The sequence below is a fragment of the Mustela lutreola genome, chromosome 7, assembly GCF_030435805.1.
Source record: "Mustela lutreola isolate mMusLut2 chromosome 7, mMusLut2.pri, whole genome shotgun sequence".
Taxonomy (NCBI): Eukaryota; Metazoa; Chordata; class Mammalia; order Carnivora; family Mustelidae; genus Mustela; species Mustela lutreola.
The window spans coordinates 100,771,778-100,791,124 of record NC_081296.1 but is presented as its reverse complement, the minus strand read 5'-3'; the positions used below and the strand labels follow the sequence as shown (position 1 = coordinate 100,791,124).

Genomic DNA, 19,347 nt, shown 5'->3' with positions numbered 1-19,347 from the left:
GGGTTCTTCAATAAATATTTCTTGGACAAAAAGGAGGGGCAGGGAAATTATAAATTTAAGGACATAGTAACTAATTTCAAATGTATGTCCTTTATTTGGATGATGACTTAATATTATTTTTAGTTGTGATAATGTTATTTTTTTAAGTGGTTACCTTTTTGAGACCCATATAGGCACTATTTGCAGGCACATAATTTAAAATATTCCAGTGGTCGGTAGGAGCTTTCTAAAAATGAAAATGGTAATTTTGATGCTGGGTGATGGTTACACAAAGGGTTCATTATACTATTCTCTCTACTTTGCATATGTTTCAAACTATCCTTAATAAAAAGCTTTTATAATATTTGTTGCTACATCACAGTACAGTATTTTTCATAATTGAGGTTTTTTGGGTTGTTCTGAGGATCAGTCCAGATATTTCAATTTGTACACAATTCTTAACATACGGACTAAAAATCTATAAAATCACCTGGCTGTGATTCTTTTCTAAAAGTTCTTCCAGTGATCTTCCAGCAGAAAATTTGGAGGCAAATTTTCCTTAACAGTCTATCAAGTACCATTATCTTCAACTGTTGATGTGCTGTTACATTGCTGAGTCCCATCAATTGACAATTTAATAGAGTATGCACTACATACACAAATTTTCAGTCTTGCACAGCACATTAACTAAGTTACTAATGTAAGTGGACTACCACGACCAAGATATCTCAGAATGCACAAAATTCTGAAGGGAGAGCCAAGATCAAAAAGTGGTTTTCTTTAGGAAGCAATTCTACCCAAAACAACATGGGAATAGAAGTAATTTAAAATGTCCAAGACATATTAAATGCACGACTGACTCCAAAGTGCCATTTAGTATGCTTGGTATTATAGGACATAAAAACTATATCTATGGGATGGTAAGATGACACCCAAGACAATCAAAGCCTCTCAAATTCAATATCCCACTATTTTCTGGGTGTACCAAAAACGAAACAACCAGCAAATTAACTCTCTTTAAAAAAAAAGCATTTATACTTAAAAAATAGGATGAGGTGGAATTCCCTCCTTCTTAAAAATGTTTCTAGAGCTACTAAAAACTTACATTTAAAAAATAGTTAACAGAAATGTTCCTCTGGAGTGCACAAGAAAGGAGACAGGGACCACTGTCTGTAAAAAGATATGGTACATGATATTTAGACTTGGCTTCCTTCTCTTCTGCTTTGTCAGAGACTGGACTCTCCTTGTTTTCAGTTTCTCCATTTTCTGCAAGTAAGTCTTCTTTGTTTCTTGGTAGCCACTTTAGCTGGTTTTCCCTTTGCTCCCCTTTCCCCCTTTGTTTGCACTTGTCTGAAGATTGATCCTTTTCTGCCACCTTTTTTGGCTTCGTTTACACTTTTGCAGAAGTATATTTGGCTGGCAATGTCACTAATATCCTCTTGGAGCCCTCCTTTGCCATTCCCTTGGCGGAACTGACCCTCCTCTTAGGCATCGTATCTGCAGGGCAGGCACATGCCTTTGCCTGCTGGCCACTGTGGTGCACAATCCACGGAGAACCTTCCCGAAGCTGGCCTGCCCACCGTTGAGGCTCCTTCTGCTTCCACTGCCTCTCCCCACAACAGCTGCTGCAACCTGCCCACAGTACAGTTTTTTATACCACATCAAAGTTTTGGCCAAAAGTAGATAATCAATACCTAATTATAAGATGATCAAATTTTGCCATTTTATATATATATACATATATACACATATGTATATATGTATATATATATACACACACACATATATATATATAAATACATATATAATTATAAAATTAGCCATTTACTCTTCAAATATGCTTTCCCTATCTACAGGAATTTTCAATCTGTTTTCCATTGAAAATATCATAAAGTAATGATAACTACCACTTATTGAATATCATTTATTCAGATACTAGTATGAAAGAAGATACATAAAGCTGATTTATCTTAGTTTATCTAACAGTTTCCATTTTCTGTTTGATGTCATTTTAAATCTTTATGACAAAATTTAAAAGCACACATCACAAAAGTTAGAAGGAAAATACTACTCTTTAACTTTTTTCCAGGTTATCTCCACTTCATACTACCCTTTCTGCTGCATTCACTTGCATGTGTGTACAAAATCTACAGCTTGATATTATGGACCCACCCCATATTGCACCAGCTATTTCATGAATGTATTTATTCCTCAATCTATTATATTGTAAATAATCCAAGGATAAGGTCCTTATAAATTACTTGGAAAATCCCTGGGTCTGAATAAATCCTGTTGGGTAGTTGAAAGAGAAAAATTATTGTATATGTCTAAAATACAAGTTTTTCTTCCAACATGAACTTTTTTTTTTTTCCATTAAATGTACAATGTTTGTCTTGTTGAGAAGGTATGTAAAACCCAAGCTCTGCTGCTTACATAGTGTGTTAGACAAATCATTTAATAACATGGAAGAAGCTTAAACACTTAGGAAAGTATAATATAAATCATAAAATAGATAAATGACAATTCCCTACAGGGAAGTCTTTAGACAAGAGGCCAGCAAGCTTTCCCTCTAAAGGGTCAGCTAGTAAATATTTTAGGCTTTGCAGATCATGCATACAATCTCTTTTGCAACCATTGAACTATGCCGATACAGCACGGGAGCAACTACAGTCAATGTAAACAACTGAGACTGATTGTGTTCCAACAAAACTCTATTTATGACACTAAAATTTGGGGTTTATGTTATTTTTGTGCATTGTAAAATATTTTTCTATTTTTTGAAAAATGCTGTTCTACTTTTGATGTTTTTAAATCCACTTAAAAATGTAAAAACAATTTTTGGGTTGCAGGCCCTACAGAGACAGTGGGCCAGATTTGACAGGCTATCTTTTGCCAACCCCTGCTTTAGAGACCCTTTCCAAAGTCTGGTCAATAACCAGAATTTCTTTTCTTGTTAATTTTATTCTATTTCTGCAAAAATAGGTATCTTTATTTATGTATTTACTACTTAGTTGAAACATGATACATAATTACAGCATCAGAAACAAATGATTTTAATATGAAGAATCCTCAGTATATTTTTGTTTGAAATTCTTATTTCACATAGTTTAAGTATTTAGGTGAAAAGAATCCTGGCAACTTTAAAAGTCTGTGGCAGGATCCAAGTTATAAAACAGCTGGAAGAATTAAAGGCTATTAAAAAGGTAATCTTATGTGACCTTGAACAATTAGTACTTATACCAATGCAGATGACAATAGCCAAGGGAGACTGAATTTAACTTAGGGACTCTAAATGCAAAGGAAGGCTTAGTTAGAAACTATGAAAGAGAGAAGTAGTCAGTCTACCACGTAAGTGGGGTAGGCATTGCTGTACATAGGCTTATATTGAATTCCAAGGTAGAGGATAAAGAAAGAGAAGTCAGCAACATTTTGTGCAATAGCTACAACAGTTCAGATAGAAATCAGAGCGCAACGTATGTAGTTCTCCCTAATAGCCAGTATAATGGGGGGAAGGGGGTGTTTGAGAAGATGACCTTGGAGATAATGGATGCTCAAAATGCAATTTAACCCCTCCTCTGTGAAAATTTGCATACAAATAATTTGAAGACCCAGTAAATCCATTTCTTCAAATGGCTGAATCTTTAAGTACCTGACTTAAGAATGAAGATGTATATAAACAGTAGATGACTTCAATTCTAAGAAGAGATTCAAAGGGACAACACTTTATTAATCAATGCCTAAATACTAAAGTAGCTCTTATTTAAAAATTGCTTACCAGGTTCATGGCAACACCTCAAACGACACAACCAATGTACAAAATTCTCATATTTCTTATGAGAGTTGAAGAAATAAGTAATCTTTCTCGGGTCCACACAATGAGAAAGAGGTCAGACAGAAATTTGAACCCAGCTTTGGCTCCAAAATGCAAGCTCTTTCCATTGTTTAGCAGACAGTGGAAGACTTACTTTGGTATGCCAGAGCCGCCCTTCCATTTTCCTTAATGGGCAAAATGGTAATGCCCTCTAAACAAGCCAGCAACTCTGCAGCAACACACAGACTAAAGGAGTGGTAGGCCCAGGGTCTGGTGCCCTAGCTAACCGTAGACACTATTTTCAACCCCCAGAACTTGTAGCAGATAACCAAGGAGAGATCACACAAATGGCAGTTAAAAATCTGTTAAAAATTGGGCTTTTGACTATGATGTATGTCACTGCTTTTGCTCTCTAAACCTTAGAGCTCTAATTAAGAGGTAGATAACCCAAACCTACATTTGAGATCTATGATTTTTATTTATACTTATTTAGTTGCAAAGAATTAGTTTTCCTTAGTGGAAAAACTTCGGATTCTAATTCACAAAGGAAAAACTTGACCAGGAGCCTCGACTTCCAAAGACATGACAAAGAAAACTTTTTCTGCAGGAGAGCTACAAACAATTCTCCAAGCACCTTTCAAACTCTTCACTTAATTAACAGGGATGATTTCTTCCCCATAAAGACATAGAAGAACTGCCATTTCCTCTGTCTGGGTTTCTCTATACAACTAGATGTCCTGGGGCTTCAGCTCAGGACTTTTGAAAGTAGGCCAGTGTTAATAACCTCCAAGCCCTGCCAGGTTGATTAGCAGGAGAAATGCAGTTACAAGAACATCTCTAAGGGGCCAATCCACGTGAGAGGAACCATTCATGATCAGAAGATGCAGAATCAGAAAATCTGAACATTTCCTATTGATAGGGGCTCTAATATCACAGACAAATTTTTCTGTGAACAACAGACAAAATGTGAAAAACAGGCATGAAAGCTTTACTGAATGTGAAGAAAATTGGATGTTTGTTCATCTACTTTATTTTTTTCTCAATATTTCTATCTCTCTTCCTTTAATCAACCCCATTCCTGTGTCTTCTTACTGATTCTCTTACAAAATTATCATAATTTCTTTTTTTTAATAATTTCTCATTCCTAGTTTCCACAGATCCTGACTTTTACTGCCTCTTTGTGAGACCACTTATTTGTGAATTTTTAATTTTTCTGAATCTTCTGTCTGACTTCCTTTCATGGGAATTGGGGACTAATCAGACATAGTAAAAATATGCCCCTTAGGATACAAAATTATCAAACAGAACCTATCTACTACCTCCTCCCCCAAAGCCACCTTCCCAGCAAAGTGTTTTCTGTCTCCACGATCTTCCTGAAACTATCCCGAGCACTTTGAGGCCAGAACAAAGTGTGACACAGGAGGGTTAGAACACATCACAACAAAAGCATTTAGGCAGGCTAATTTTTCTGAGAGTATTTTGACAGCTGGTTAACAAGGATCTGGAACTCCCAGACTCTTTCACACAGCCTGACCAGGTAAATGGGCCACATCAAAGTGGACTGAACATGGGTTTTTTTCCTTCTGTTAGTCCTTCTTTCTGGCCAAATTCACTGCCCTATGCTTTATCCAAAAGTTATCACTCTGAGTGTATGGGCTAAGTCACAAATCATTCCTGTTTCAACAGTGAGTTCTTTAGTTTTTGAGAACACACACACACACGCCAAAAGAATGTCAGAAAGAACTCAACGAAATGGTGTCTGCGGGCTTTGTCTAACTTGAGCATGAATGGAACACTAACTCAGCAACTTTTTTAAAAATCTAGTTTTATATTTAATATCTTCTGGAACTCTAATGAGATGCTGGGAAGTATGGAAGCTTAATGAGACTCTAAAAGAACAAAAATATTCTATTTTTTGACAAAACACCAAGTGTCCAAAACTGAATAATCTACATCTAATATATAAGTATAGGGAAGGGCAACTCTTTAAACTATTTTCAGAGAAAGTTTCATTCTGGTTCATCCCATCTCTTCTTTTCTGGAGTGATTGCTTTTAAACATATGGGAGACCCATTCCATCACCACCTTCTTGTACTAGGTATAAGATTTGGGGCCGTAGAAACATGAACAGGCACTAATATCTGTTAGCCCATTGAATTCTCCTTTTTCCTTCTATTATTATCACCATTATCATCATTATTAGCATTAGTCATATAAGTTTTTGTGTAAATAGTTGCTTTATGCTATATATTCAACTGGAACCTTACTTTTATTCCTTTTAATACATTTTTAAAAAGTTTTTTTAGTATAGTTGACACACAAGTTTACATTAGTTTCAGGTGTATGACATGGTAGTTCTAGAAGTTTATACATTATGCTATGCTCTTCACAAGTGTACCATCTGTCACCATACAACACTATTAAAATATTATTGACTCTATTGCTTCTGCCATGCCTTTTATTCCTGTGACACTCATTCCAAGCCTGTATCTCCCACTCTCCTTCACCCATTTTGCCCATTGGATTCTAATGCACTTTAAATCTTTTTGGTACAGTTAATGTAATTAGAATTTTTTTGTTCTTATTCTAATGTTGTCGAAACTAAAATTTTTATCAACCAATTTGTGTGGTAGGTTTAGCTGTTAAGTCATGTGAAATCTTCAATTATTAAATAAAAGTAAATATTGCTCTTCAGGTAGACTTCAGTTTCAGTTTTGGTACCGGGCATCTGAAATTCATATCAAAACTGGAATGGACCACATACTATAAGGTATGACATAACCATATCAATTTTGATTGGACAAACTACAGCACTATTAAGATTCCCATAATCCTAACCTTCACACAATTTCTGACATACACTTTGATTTTCACTGTAAGGCTGTCCATGATTTTTAAATATCTTTTTTATTTTTAAAAGTCAGTTAAAAATTCCAGATACATTACATCTTATATTACATTTGGAATTGCCATTAAGTTGCAAAAGAGTCATGCAAATTGCACACTAATTCATTCTATAAAAGATAAAGATCTTTTCTCTTTTTTAAAATTCCTTTCCATACTGAAAACAATTGTATACTTCTATTCTATTTTTGTTGTCTCTGTCAAGGTTTTACTATGAATATTTAAAGAGTAATTTAAATCACAAATATAGTCCATGTATTCAGACATAAAGTGATAACCAAAACAGAACAAAATAAAAAACAATGAGTCATTGTGACACTTTGATTTGATCAATATGGGTTAATACATGATCAAAAACCACTACTGAATACAGACTATTTTCCAAGGAATTGCAAATATTGTGAGCCTTTTTCATTTTCAGAGATTTGATAAAAAGAAATTGATTTTTTCAAGAATCATCATTTCCTTTCACCTAAATATATCTCCTATACCCAAAAGGCAAAAAAGCAGGTTAACCCGCTGTTGCCTATCAGGTTTTGCTTCAAAAGTGAAAAGAGTTTTAACTGAAAAATGTCGTGTTCCTATGTTCAAAGAATTAGTTTTTCTCCACTATAAGTACTGCTCAACAGTACTTCAGTCAGACATCTTCTCAAAATTTCTGATCTTTTCACCTCATCACTCTATTCTCTATTGATGCATACAGTAAGTACTCAGATATTTGAAATGTCTGAATGAGTATTGCAATAAAACACTGGTGGTACAGATCTTTCCAAAACATCTTTATGGCAAACATTAGTCTGGTATATGGAAGCAGAAGTAGAAACCCACTGGGCACAAAATAGCATGCACTTGTGCAAAACAGCCAATGGGTCAGGCAACTGAGGCATAGAATATAAGGGGTTAAGCAGCTGGGAATGATGGTCTTCTCACAAAGGAATTTAGTCACTGGGGAGCAACCAAGAGATTTTAAACCCTGGAGAAAAGCTGATATGGAATAAGATAGGGTGTTTTGGAAAGACCCCACAGATCCAAGAATGGAGGGCAGATTTGGGGCACCCAAGAATATAGACACAATTTAGTAGGCTAAATTAATAGTCCCAGTCAGAAATGATGGGAGTTTGAATTCAGACAGTATAATGTAGGATGCTAATAAGAGGAAGGCTCTTACTCATTTAAAAAAATCAGCAGTGATTACCATTCTATATAAATAACACTTGTAGTCAAATACCATTTTAGAATAATTTTCTTTCTTTATACTAGTATAATTTGTTGAGCAGGTGCAGTGTGGAGGAAAAAGGAGAAATAAATACAGAAAAAATATCTCGTTCATTGGACAATTCACTACATCCCTAAGAGATAGCAGATAAATTGTGATGGTCTCACCAGGTGTTGCTGCACCTTGAAATTGCAACCACTGAAATACACACTAGAATGTTTCTAAGCTTTTGGATTCCCTTGAGACAAATGCATTTGAAAAGGCTTGCGGGTTATACATGGAAAATAATTGTAAGCAGTATATAGCGAATCTGATGAGTAGGAAAGGCTGTTCACAGCAAGATTAATACACAGTATTAAACTTAAATCAATAAAATTCTCTCTGGACTCAAGCACTATCTGGTTTTCACTCGGGTGGTAAAACTGAATGATGAAACAAACCATTCCATCACTTTGCCAGATAGTGATACAGAATTATAGCCCAAAGATGGAATTTCTAAAATATTGGAAATTTTTCTCATGCTCAAAATAGCTTCAGGTCAAATAGGATGGTACCCAAATACACTATTTTGTATAGAGAAAAGCAAAAGGATCTTTTTTTTTTTTTTTTTTTTTTTTTTGCTTTATCTTCTATTATAGCAAAACTATGCTGTTAATGTATTTAAGTCATAGAACACGCTGACCACATTTGGGATCCCAGCAGCTACTTGCTTTCCTGGCAGTTCGGGAGAAGGTACCCATCAGCAAAGATAACCTTGAGAATGGCGGCTCTGTTTTCAAGGCAAGCTCCTTCATCAACATAGAGGTGAATAGTATGGTCCAGTGGCACCCACACCCTCAATCTCTGAGCCCTGCAGGACCTTCTCCTCAGTTCCTTCCTTGTTGGCTTTCCCCTCAGCTCTCAAGGTTGTAGCCACTCTCTGGAGATACTACCACTATAGATTTTGGTGTTCTATTTTATTTCTTTAAATAGTTATCCACCTTTTATCTATATAAAAAAAATTCTTTATATCCAATTTCACCTGCTTAAATGACTGGTATGGTTTCTGGCTCCTGATGAGACCCTATCTGCTGTACATGTTTAGCAATATGCCACATGGATATTTATAATCCCCCCTCAAAATTACTGGGAATTGGGAAGATAAAACACAAATTCAGTCCAAAAATATCTGAGAAATTTGAATATGAATTATCATTAATCCAGTAATCCATTTACAGGAAATTATCCTAGAAAAGTAATTGGATAAGCATGCATAAATTAGTACCTAAGAATGTTTTCTTTGAAATTGAAAGGAACAGAAACAGATTAAGGCTCGTTAAAATTTAAAAGATTTATTGAAGGATACCTGAATGTCACAAAAGCCAAGCTCTATAAATGAGTATAGCTGGACAGGATTCATGCAAACTGGAGCTAGTAAATGGAGAGTTACCAGAACGAGGTCAATGAGTTTCTCCATTTGTTTCATAAAAGACACATCATCCACTCCTACAACCTGTGTTCCAAGCTCTCTTATTCTGCCCTCCTTTTCCTTATTTCCATATGACTCTAATATGCTATATTGCTCACTTAAAATGTCAATTGCTTATTGTCTTTCATCTCTAGAATGTATTTTCTATGAGAACAGAGATCATTGCTTTATTCACTGATGTATCCCAAACAGCTAGAACTTCAAGTGGCACATAGTAGGTGCTCTGTATGTCTGTTGCATTTTTTTCTTCTTTCAATAGACTTTTTATTTCCTCATAAACTTCAAGTTGTGCACAATCAAGTATGTATACTACAGCCCCCAACTTAAATTATCAGTGGCTAGTACAGTTTATTACTTCACAATTCCTAATTGTTAAGCAAGAAATCTGATTGCTACCATTGATCTCATCACTTTGGGTTAAGCTGCCTTATAAAACCCTTAATTAATACTCCAGTTGTGGGAGGAGGGGTTGATGTAATGCCTTGTTTTCACTGTCTATTCAGAAATTTCTAAAGATACATGGTTAGGGCAGGAAATATCCTGCATCTTTAATACAAAAGCAATTATTTCTTTTTCTTTTTTTTTTTAAGATTTTATTTATTTATTTCAGAGAGAGACAGTGAGAGAGAGCATGAGCAAGGAGAAGGTCAGAGGGAGAAGCAGACTCCCCATGGAGTTGGGAGCCCGATGCGGGACTCGATCCTGGGACTCCAGGATCATGACCTGAGCTGAAAGTAGTCGTCCAACCAACTGAGCCACCCAGGTGCCCCCAAAAGCAATTATTTCTTATAGCATTGTTTTCAGTGACTATTGAGTAGCACTACTTTTGTTGGAAAAATAAAAACTTAAAGTCCATTTACTTATATCCATACATTAAAAGTAATGAGATAGTCTATTCACATGAAAATAAATTTATCATATATATCGTGAAATAGAACAAAGAGTAAGATTTCAAGTCTATATATTATGCATAGAAAATTCTGGAAGGTTATTGACCTAAATGTGACAGTGGCTAGTTTTGAGTGGTGAGTTATAAGCTGGTTTTAATTTTTTTTTTAATTTTCTGAAAGATTTATTTATTTATTTGAGAGACATAAAGAGAGAGAGATAGTATGAGTAGGGGAAGGGGCAGAGGGAAAGAATCTTTAAGCAGACTTCCCACTGAGTGTGCAGTCTAACTCCAGACTCCATCTCACAACCCATTAGATCACAAGGTAAGCCAAAACCAAGAGTTGGACGCTTAACCAACTAAGCCACCCAGGCATTTCCCTTTTAATTTTTAAACAGTTTTTACAATGAACATGTGTTTCTTTTATTACAACACTTACATTACATAAATTTTCTTACATTCTGTAGGAGGAATAGAAGATGAAAGAATGAAGTCTGTCCAAAAAAAGACTCAGTTATTGAAAAGACCATCCGTAATAGATAATGATGACTAGTAACATAAAGATTACCTAGGGTTAATCACATAATATATGAGCTTCAACAATGAGACAAATTGCAATGAGTTGAGCTCTATCAACTATATTCAAATGCATGAATTCACAATATTTTAAACATTGGTCACCTTCTGATGATGACAGAGAAAAAACTCATTATCTTAAAAACTAGTAAACAAAGGTATGGAAGTAACATTTGTCTAGTTTTTCCTATATGAACTGTACATTAGGTACTCAAATGGGAAATGAAGGGAAGTGTTTCTTTATAAAAATATTCTAATAAATGAAAAAATATATGGTAAATTCGAAAACACCATTTACAAATGCCAATGAATATGTATTCAACATCAATGGTTGCTAAAATCACAAAAAGAAAGAAAACTAGGTTTGTACTTCTATATACATATTATTATATTATATATATTTTATTATATTATATTATTATATATCATATATAATTATATTATATTATTATAATTATACCAAATACTATATACAGATTTGTCAAAAGAATCAAGCTTAAGTCAAATCTACCTTCTGGATTTAGTAGATAATGTGCAAAAAATACCCATGACAAAGAAACATTGAACTGTACCACAAGGATAGCATCATCAAAATCCAGACAGTGGGAAATTCTACATACCAAATTTCCCAGGTTTTTTAACAGATATATTGTAAAGAAATGAAAGAGGTGGAAGGGGAACATAGAGATTTTTTTAAAGACTTAAAATAATGTCAAATTTTCAAAACTGTAAGCTAAACTCTAGTGTCTAATGATACATATTTAGTGACAAAACTGTAAAAAGAAAAATGCAAGGAAGTCATTAGTATAAAAGTCAGGATGATGGTAGGAGAAAAGGACTATAATTAGGATGGTGCAACTAGAAGGTGCTTCTTGGGTATCTGAGACAGTTCTGTTTCTTGAGCTGGGTGATGTTTACCCTATAATAATTCATTAAGCCATACAATAGATTTGGGTGACTTTCTGTTTCTGTGTTTTATTTTACAATTAAGCATGGTTTAAAATGTAAGTAGAGTTAACATAAAGTAGGATTCAATAAAGTTCAACCTCTCTTGTTAAGGCAAAGAAGTTGCAGTAGGGAAAAAGTGAAAGGCAAAATAAAATCTGAAATAACAAGATAGTACCTGGAGGATGGAAAGTAAAATGAAGTGCTGTACAGAAAAGGTATATGTGGTGAGAATGAAAACCTTCCTCAATCTCACAATTTTTTCTTGCCCAATACCGCTTTTCAGAATCTCTTACTTATCCATTTATGCATGGGGCATAGCCACAGGGTACACTAAGAGGGAAATGATCCTTCCCTGCCAGATACTAGAGGATAGTTTTCCAGCCTATCTTATATTTTCTAGATGACAGATGTAATTATGCATAAGTGAAAATTAAAATATCAGCAATATTGGAGATACATATTAACTGGGTCATCATTCATTGGTTTCCAAAGTGGCAAACTCATCCATAATTTCTAACAAAGGAAATAGTCTAGTTCATAGTCTAAACTAGACAAAACCATCTAGAGATTCTCAAAATGATATTTCCAACTTTCAGCATAGTACAAACTAACTATATAAAATATAAATCATTATAAATCATTTATTCTGAGGGTCCAAGAATCCAAGTTTATCTCTTTTAATTGTTTCATCTTTGTGTGTGTGTGTGTGTGTGTGTTTTACCCTTTGACTCTCTTTTCTATCATCCATTGACCACCACCTCAAATTTAGATGTTAACCAGAAAAGAGATTGAAATGGAGTGGGGGAGGAGAGCAGAAAAGGAACACATGGCAGATGTTGGTTCATGAGCAGAAGTATATACAATATACAAATGAAAGTGTATTTTAGAAATATTATCTTTCCAAAGTTGTGAAGGATGAATTGGGAAAAGAAGAAGTTAAGGGAGGCAGATACACAGGCAGAGGACAGTCCAAACTGGGCCAACAAGGTGGTTTCTTAAAACCAGATATGATCAGGATGGATTCAGCTACTGTCTAGACTCATGTTTCTAAGTATTCTGACACCAATGAAGCCATTAGAGAGAGAGAAAAGAGTCCTTTCCAATCTAGCATGTGCTAACATAAGGTATGTTTAACCAGCCCTGCAGTTTTCTCAGGCATGTGAATTTGAAAGGCAAATTTGTATCTCTGTGAATGATACACTGTACCCTGAAAGAAGACATAATGGTAAACACTTGATACTAAACTAATCTAATCATAATGTCTCTTTAATGATTCTGAGACTGTTCAATATGTAGCAATAACTAAAACTCACCATTATAAAAATCAGTTATCACTGCATGTGTGATTTACAGAAATGCTATTTGAGACTTTTGGTAATGAGAATTCTGAATAAGCAACTATACACTAAAAACACTTTAGTGGGTTTCTTTTTTTCATCTTTCCTCCTTTTTCCCCAGTCATAATTAAAATACTTACTTTGACTGTAAGTCTCCCAAAGGAAGTAAAATGACAATAAAGAAGCCTAACAACATTTTCCAAATCTAGGACACATGCTGTTTTAAAATATATTTGGTCATAAATAAATATATTGAGCACATTAATAAATGCCCCTTTCAAAAGCTCTTCAGTCACAAGGACTGTAAATCACAGTTCAGAAAATAAAGGACTACTGGGAATTTGAAAAGTAAGCATAATTCAGCCCTCTCTGAGTTATTCTGCATTTTTTCAAGGTTAGTTGTTCTTATAAACATATATAAATATGCATATCTTGTCTCTGAGTCAAGCTTATTTCAATGTCCTGAAGCAAAAGGAAATAGGAAAGTCATAAGAGACTTTCAGATACCAGAACCTGAATGAAACTTGAATACTATTTCTAAGCTTGTGCCATTAATTGTTTTAATGTTGTTTTAATGCATGGGCTGTATTTATATCTGGCTGCAAGGCATTTATATTGGCTGCAAGGCTTGACAGCAGCCTGAGCAAGCTGTTTTCAATGAGCATTGTGATTAACCCACTTTTATGCAAAAGATGAATCCCATTGACTTCACAATGTTTGAAGAAACGTGTTTTTATGTGGAAGACCAAACAAATATAATCCTGTTCTTCCCACTGTATTAATAGGACAGAATTCAATTGGCTGACTACTATCTGGGACAAATTTTTCTTTATAAATCTACTTTTGAGTTCATGATAATATTCAGTGCCCCCCCCCAATAATATGGAGATAAAGAAGCAAAAATAAGTTCTCAATGAAAAAACAAAAAAAAAAAAGACCCACAACCTCATACAACTGATTATCATATTCAGAGAGCTTATCTTATTAAAGAAAGATGTGGGCTCATTAACTAAAATAATTTTCCCTTTCATGTTTTTTAATTATTGATTTATCAATCACTGAGATTAAAATTGAAATTCTCTTTCCTATGTTTTAATAAGCTAAACGATTTTATTACTTATTATTTTTAAACCAAGTTTCCTAAACTACTTAGAGGAAAACACACACATACACACACACGCCCACAGAATGGAGTGGAGGAGAGAGAGAAAGTATCATGAAAACCCTTCTTACAGTGACATGGAAGATATGCCAAATTCAAAAGCCTTGTCAAATAGGATAAAGCAAAGACATTATTTGCTACACTAAATATTGTAAGCGCTCAGACACCAAGATCTATTTTTTTTTTGAAGTACTATTATTGAGTCTTCTCACATTCCACACTGAAAATGGCTATAATATCCAAGAGATCTATACCTCACACAGACTAGTAAAGAGGATACTAACAGGATAATTACCCAACTACATGTAAGTCACTGTAGCTACAATCTCCAAGTCAATGAACAACAACAACAACAACAAAAGGCTTCTGGTTATTTGATATATTACCACATTACTCTAAGGACTTGGCCCTATACTAATGTGGCAGAAACACTAGTGCAGCTCAGAACATTATATGTCTAAAACATGCATTGTTTCCTTTCTCCACAAAATACTAGGCAATTTCCCATATTATAGTCAGTGTGTAGTACAGGATGGAATACCCTGAACTGTTAACTTTAAATAAGAGGCTGAAAGGCAATCTTGAAAAATTTGCCGGAATAGCCAAGTATGATGTTCCAAATTGAGCCTACTAGTCTCCTCTAAATGCATCCATTACCAAAAAGTAAAACAAGTTTTAGTTGAACATGATTTTTTTCACAGTAATCAAAAAAATGATGCTATATACAATGTCATCTGCTAAGCAGTATAAGATATTAACAAGAAAGCAAAATGTTTAAAAGTTAGAATGGGAGGCCAGAGGCAAATGATAAAAACAAATAATTCCACTTAATTTCTTTCCAATAAACAATGATGTAGTAAATTAAAGAATTCATAATCTTATGAGTTCTAAAATTTCACCACTTATTTAATAAATTTTTCACTTAAAATTTAAAAAAAAAGTGTTCTCCAAATGAGAAGTGAAGAAGCTATGTGTTAAACTGGATAAATTTTTCAAACCACCATTATTTAGAAATGTCTAAACAAGTTGTTGTCATTGGGTCCATTTGACAGAGATTTTTAAGTCCAAACAAAATGTTTCTAGGATCTTTTTCTTGAGACTCAATAATATATATTTGGACTATAGTACATGTATACTCTTAATTAGAAATTATCTTAATAGTTAAAGCATCTATATCAAAAAGGAATATTAAATGTTAGTTTATTCAATAAGCTCTGGAAATTATTAAGAATAAGAATTTGGCAAAAGCCAAAGGATACAAATTAGGGGCAAAGTTCTGTTCAAGTCTCTGCATCATGACTTTCTCAACTAAGCATGGAACATTACACATGCTGGTCTTGTGCACTTTCAACTGAACAATCTTTGTATTCAGTGGAATGCTGACACAGACAAGAAAGCTATACCTGTGAATTTAAATCAATCAGGAGAAAACAAAACACCTTGAAAGCTTATTTTTTCCATTGGGTGCTATCAAAGATACTGAGCTATATTTAGCTATATTCTATATATTCCATAATATATTAGCTATATTCCTATATTCCATACCAGTAATGGTAAATTCTAATGACTGATACTCCTTGGAACTCATAAAATATTTATCTACCAGAGCTTAGCCATATAGAACAGGAGAGTTCCTTCTGCATAGTTTTCCATCAATACCAGTTGCACTAAATGGCTGAAATTCTGCCAGCCTTTCCACAGGTACATCAAGGATGACTCCAGGGAATGGAGTCACCCAAGAGTATTAATGGAATAAGAAATCTTCATCAACAAAAATGTTATTCCATATCTATGAACTGGTTATCTGCCTAGATCTCTAACCATCCCTATGCATGCTTAAATTTAACATTTAAAACATCCTTATAAATTTTAAGCATTCCAGTTTCAACATAGGAACAAAGAAAGGGGCTACCAATAGCTTTTGAGTACATAGTTTGGCAAGTACATGAAAACTGACCACTTCTCCAGCCTCAGAAACAAACCTAAAATCTGATGAGAGAAAGAAATGCAATCTAGAAACTCAATCATGATGAGTTGCTTCCATTATTTAAGCAAGAGTACTAATTGTAGAAGAGTCGATTGACTCATCTTGTGCAGAGGAACTTTCATTTTATTTTTGTCAAAGAGAGGAAATAATTTCATCTGAGGGGCAAAAGTTATTATTTTTATACTATTGTTAAAGAGACATCTAATTGACCTAGTTGTACCCTATGATTGATACAGTCTATTTCTTGACATAGATAAGGATATTAGTCATGAAATTACTTTTGATATAAATTCAAGTCATATGTACTTTTGTTCAGTCCTCCCATGGAAACAGTTTGAGTGCATTTTGTTATTTACATCAGTAATGCTCCTTTGGGCAGAAACATCCTTTTGTGAAGATATTATTAACTTAATAATTACTATGAACAGTTCCTGAAACTTTTTGTTTCAACATAATGCTGAGGTGGTATCATAATAATTAAAGAATTTCTTCACTGAACCAAAAAAAAAAAAAAAAGTAAGAGAAAATATAGATTATAGGTCAAGGTTCTTATTTTAAGTTTAAGGCAAACATTATAAAATTTAACCCAACTTGTAAATAGAGTAACAAAAAGAGAAATACATTTTAAGTAGCCTAGGAAGGGTTAAATGTCTAAATAAAAATTTAATAAATATATGAATATTATAAAGCAAATTTATCTTAGGAATAAAAGCCACAAAATAAGTATACTAAAATTATACAAAATTGTAATTGCTTTTATTTTTTCAGTTTGAAGGAACATTATTTTTTAATTTTTAAAATTATTTATTTATTTATTTGTTTTAGAGAGAGCATGACTGGAAGGGGCAGAGTAGGAGGGTAAGGAGAATCTCAAGCAGACTCTGTACTCAGTGCAGAGCCCGATGTGGGGATTGATCTCACAACTCTGAGATAACTAGCTGAAACCAAGAGTCTGATGCTCAACGAACTGCACCATCCAGGTGCCCGTAATTTGGAGGAACTTTAATTTAAGAGCATATTGACATGCAGACAGCATTCTTTCCTTGCTATGTATAGAACAAATAAAACAATTTCCAGCATGTTATTTTACAATCATTAGCATAAATGAACTGAACACAATTAGGGTGGATGATTGATTTTGGAAACAGAATTAGAAACACACTGACAATTTCTTATGCAAAAATTTTGTTTAAAAAATAGATTCCATCATACCATTGTAAAGAAAGTTTATCTAACTTGATACTTACATAATCATTTTAAAATTAAAAAAAATAAATTTGAAACAAACATAATCTGGACTTAAAAACAGGTTTACTATTAACCACAAAAGCAACACCAAGCTTTGGTAATACCAATTGCTTGTGGTTTCTCATAATTCTAAGTAACAAGCACTTGCATATAACTAATCTATAATAGAATGATTACATTATCCAAGATCTTATTTTTAAAAATTAACAAAAGTCACCAACATTATCCTATTAAAAGTGATCAGAAACAAGCTTTTATACCCCTAACTTTGTGAATGCAACATACTTTGGAATTACTCTGATAAAAATCAAATTTGCCCAAAGGCGTGCTTAATCTAAACATGAAATGTCTCAAAGCTGAACAACTATAAGGTGAGCCAAAAATAAAGTGACTCAAGATAGAGAGTAGCCTACTTTCTTCCTTAAAGTAAAGAGACTGGGAAAAATCTAATTACTGATCTGTTTCACCTCTGAAGTTTTATCTTTAATCCACTAGAAGTTAAAAGGCAATGCATCAAAACTATGCCTATGGGGAAAAATGTTGCTAGGGAAAGCCACCTGGTTTTACATCCATATATTTAAAGCTTAGCTCTTATTCTTTTTCTTTTTTTTTGATCTTCTAAGACTTGCTACACTAGAGACTTAGGAGTACAATTTCATTGCTGTGACTTCTGAAAATCATATATAATAGACACTTGGATAACACACATTTAATGGGCTTACAATTAAACAAAATGATTGTTTGGAGGCCAGATCTTCCTCTTCAAGTTCAAGGAAAAAAGAAGATAAGACAGAAGGAAAGTTTCAGATTCCAAAAAAAGTAAAATTAAAAGAAAAGAAAAACTTAGATAAGAAGTATGTGTAATATTTTTCCATACGATCTTTCTAGCTACATCAGCTCTGCATTCCCTGACACAGGATTATTGGTCATTTCCTCAACTGTGCTCTGCACTCCCTGACACAGGATTATTGGCCATTTCCTCAACTGTGCTTTTCTACTTCTGCTCCTTTACCCATATTTGCTGATTTAAATGTCATCCATCCTTAAACTCAGCAGAAATCCCATTTCACTAATCTCAACAGTGTTTTTAAGTACATACACAAACACATACTCAACCAGATGTTCTTTCTTTTCCTGAACCTTTTGGCCTTTTATTTTCCCCTTTGTCATAGAAACATTTAACCTATTATGTTATGTGCTATAATTATATGTATTTGTCATACTCCTACACTCAGTGACTGCAACCTCCTGGAATGTAAGGATCAATGGTCATGGTCATTTTTGTATCCCCTGCAGTGTCTTTCCCATAACAGTTACTGAGTGTATATTTATTAATTAATAACATCTTAGTTTTGTTTTCACTCTCTAACTCTGTACTATTACTATTCAAAAAAACAAAAGTTATTTGTTGGATGTGTTTTATGCTCTCTTTATAGCATCCTCCACCTACACACATTGCATTAAAGTACTGATGAAAGCTTAGTCACTTAAAAAATAAAAATACAACCTGTTTCCTTCACAATCTTCAGGGATTACCAGCACCTTGTCAATAGTCCACCAATGATATAAATGTAATTCTACCTTTCTACAGATAAGTTCCATGAAAGCTTTTTGGCTAACATTTTCTGCATAACTAAATGCTAATTTTGTTATTGGTCAGGGGGAGTGGAAAAGTGTCTAGCTTACAACGGACGATTCCTATCAATATTCCTACTAAACTGTGAAACCTGCTCTTACATTAAATTGTGTAGATGAATGATTAAGAATTGGGAAGGGTATATAACTAAAAGAACTTAAAATCTTCTTTCCTCCAGTAAAAGCA

At 33.9% G+C, this 19,347-nt stretch overlaps 1 pseudogene; it reads right to left on the bottom strand.

The window, feature by feature from the left end:
* Nucleotides 1-867: 867 nt before the first annotated feature.
* LOC131837229 (uncharacterized) overlaps nt 868-19,347 on the bottom strand; it is a 32,943-nt pseudogene continuing 14,463 nt past the window's right edge.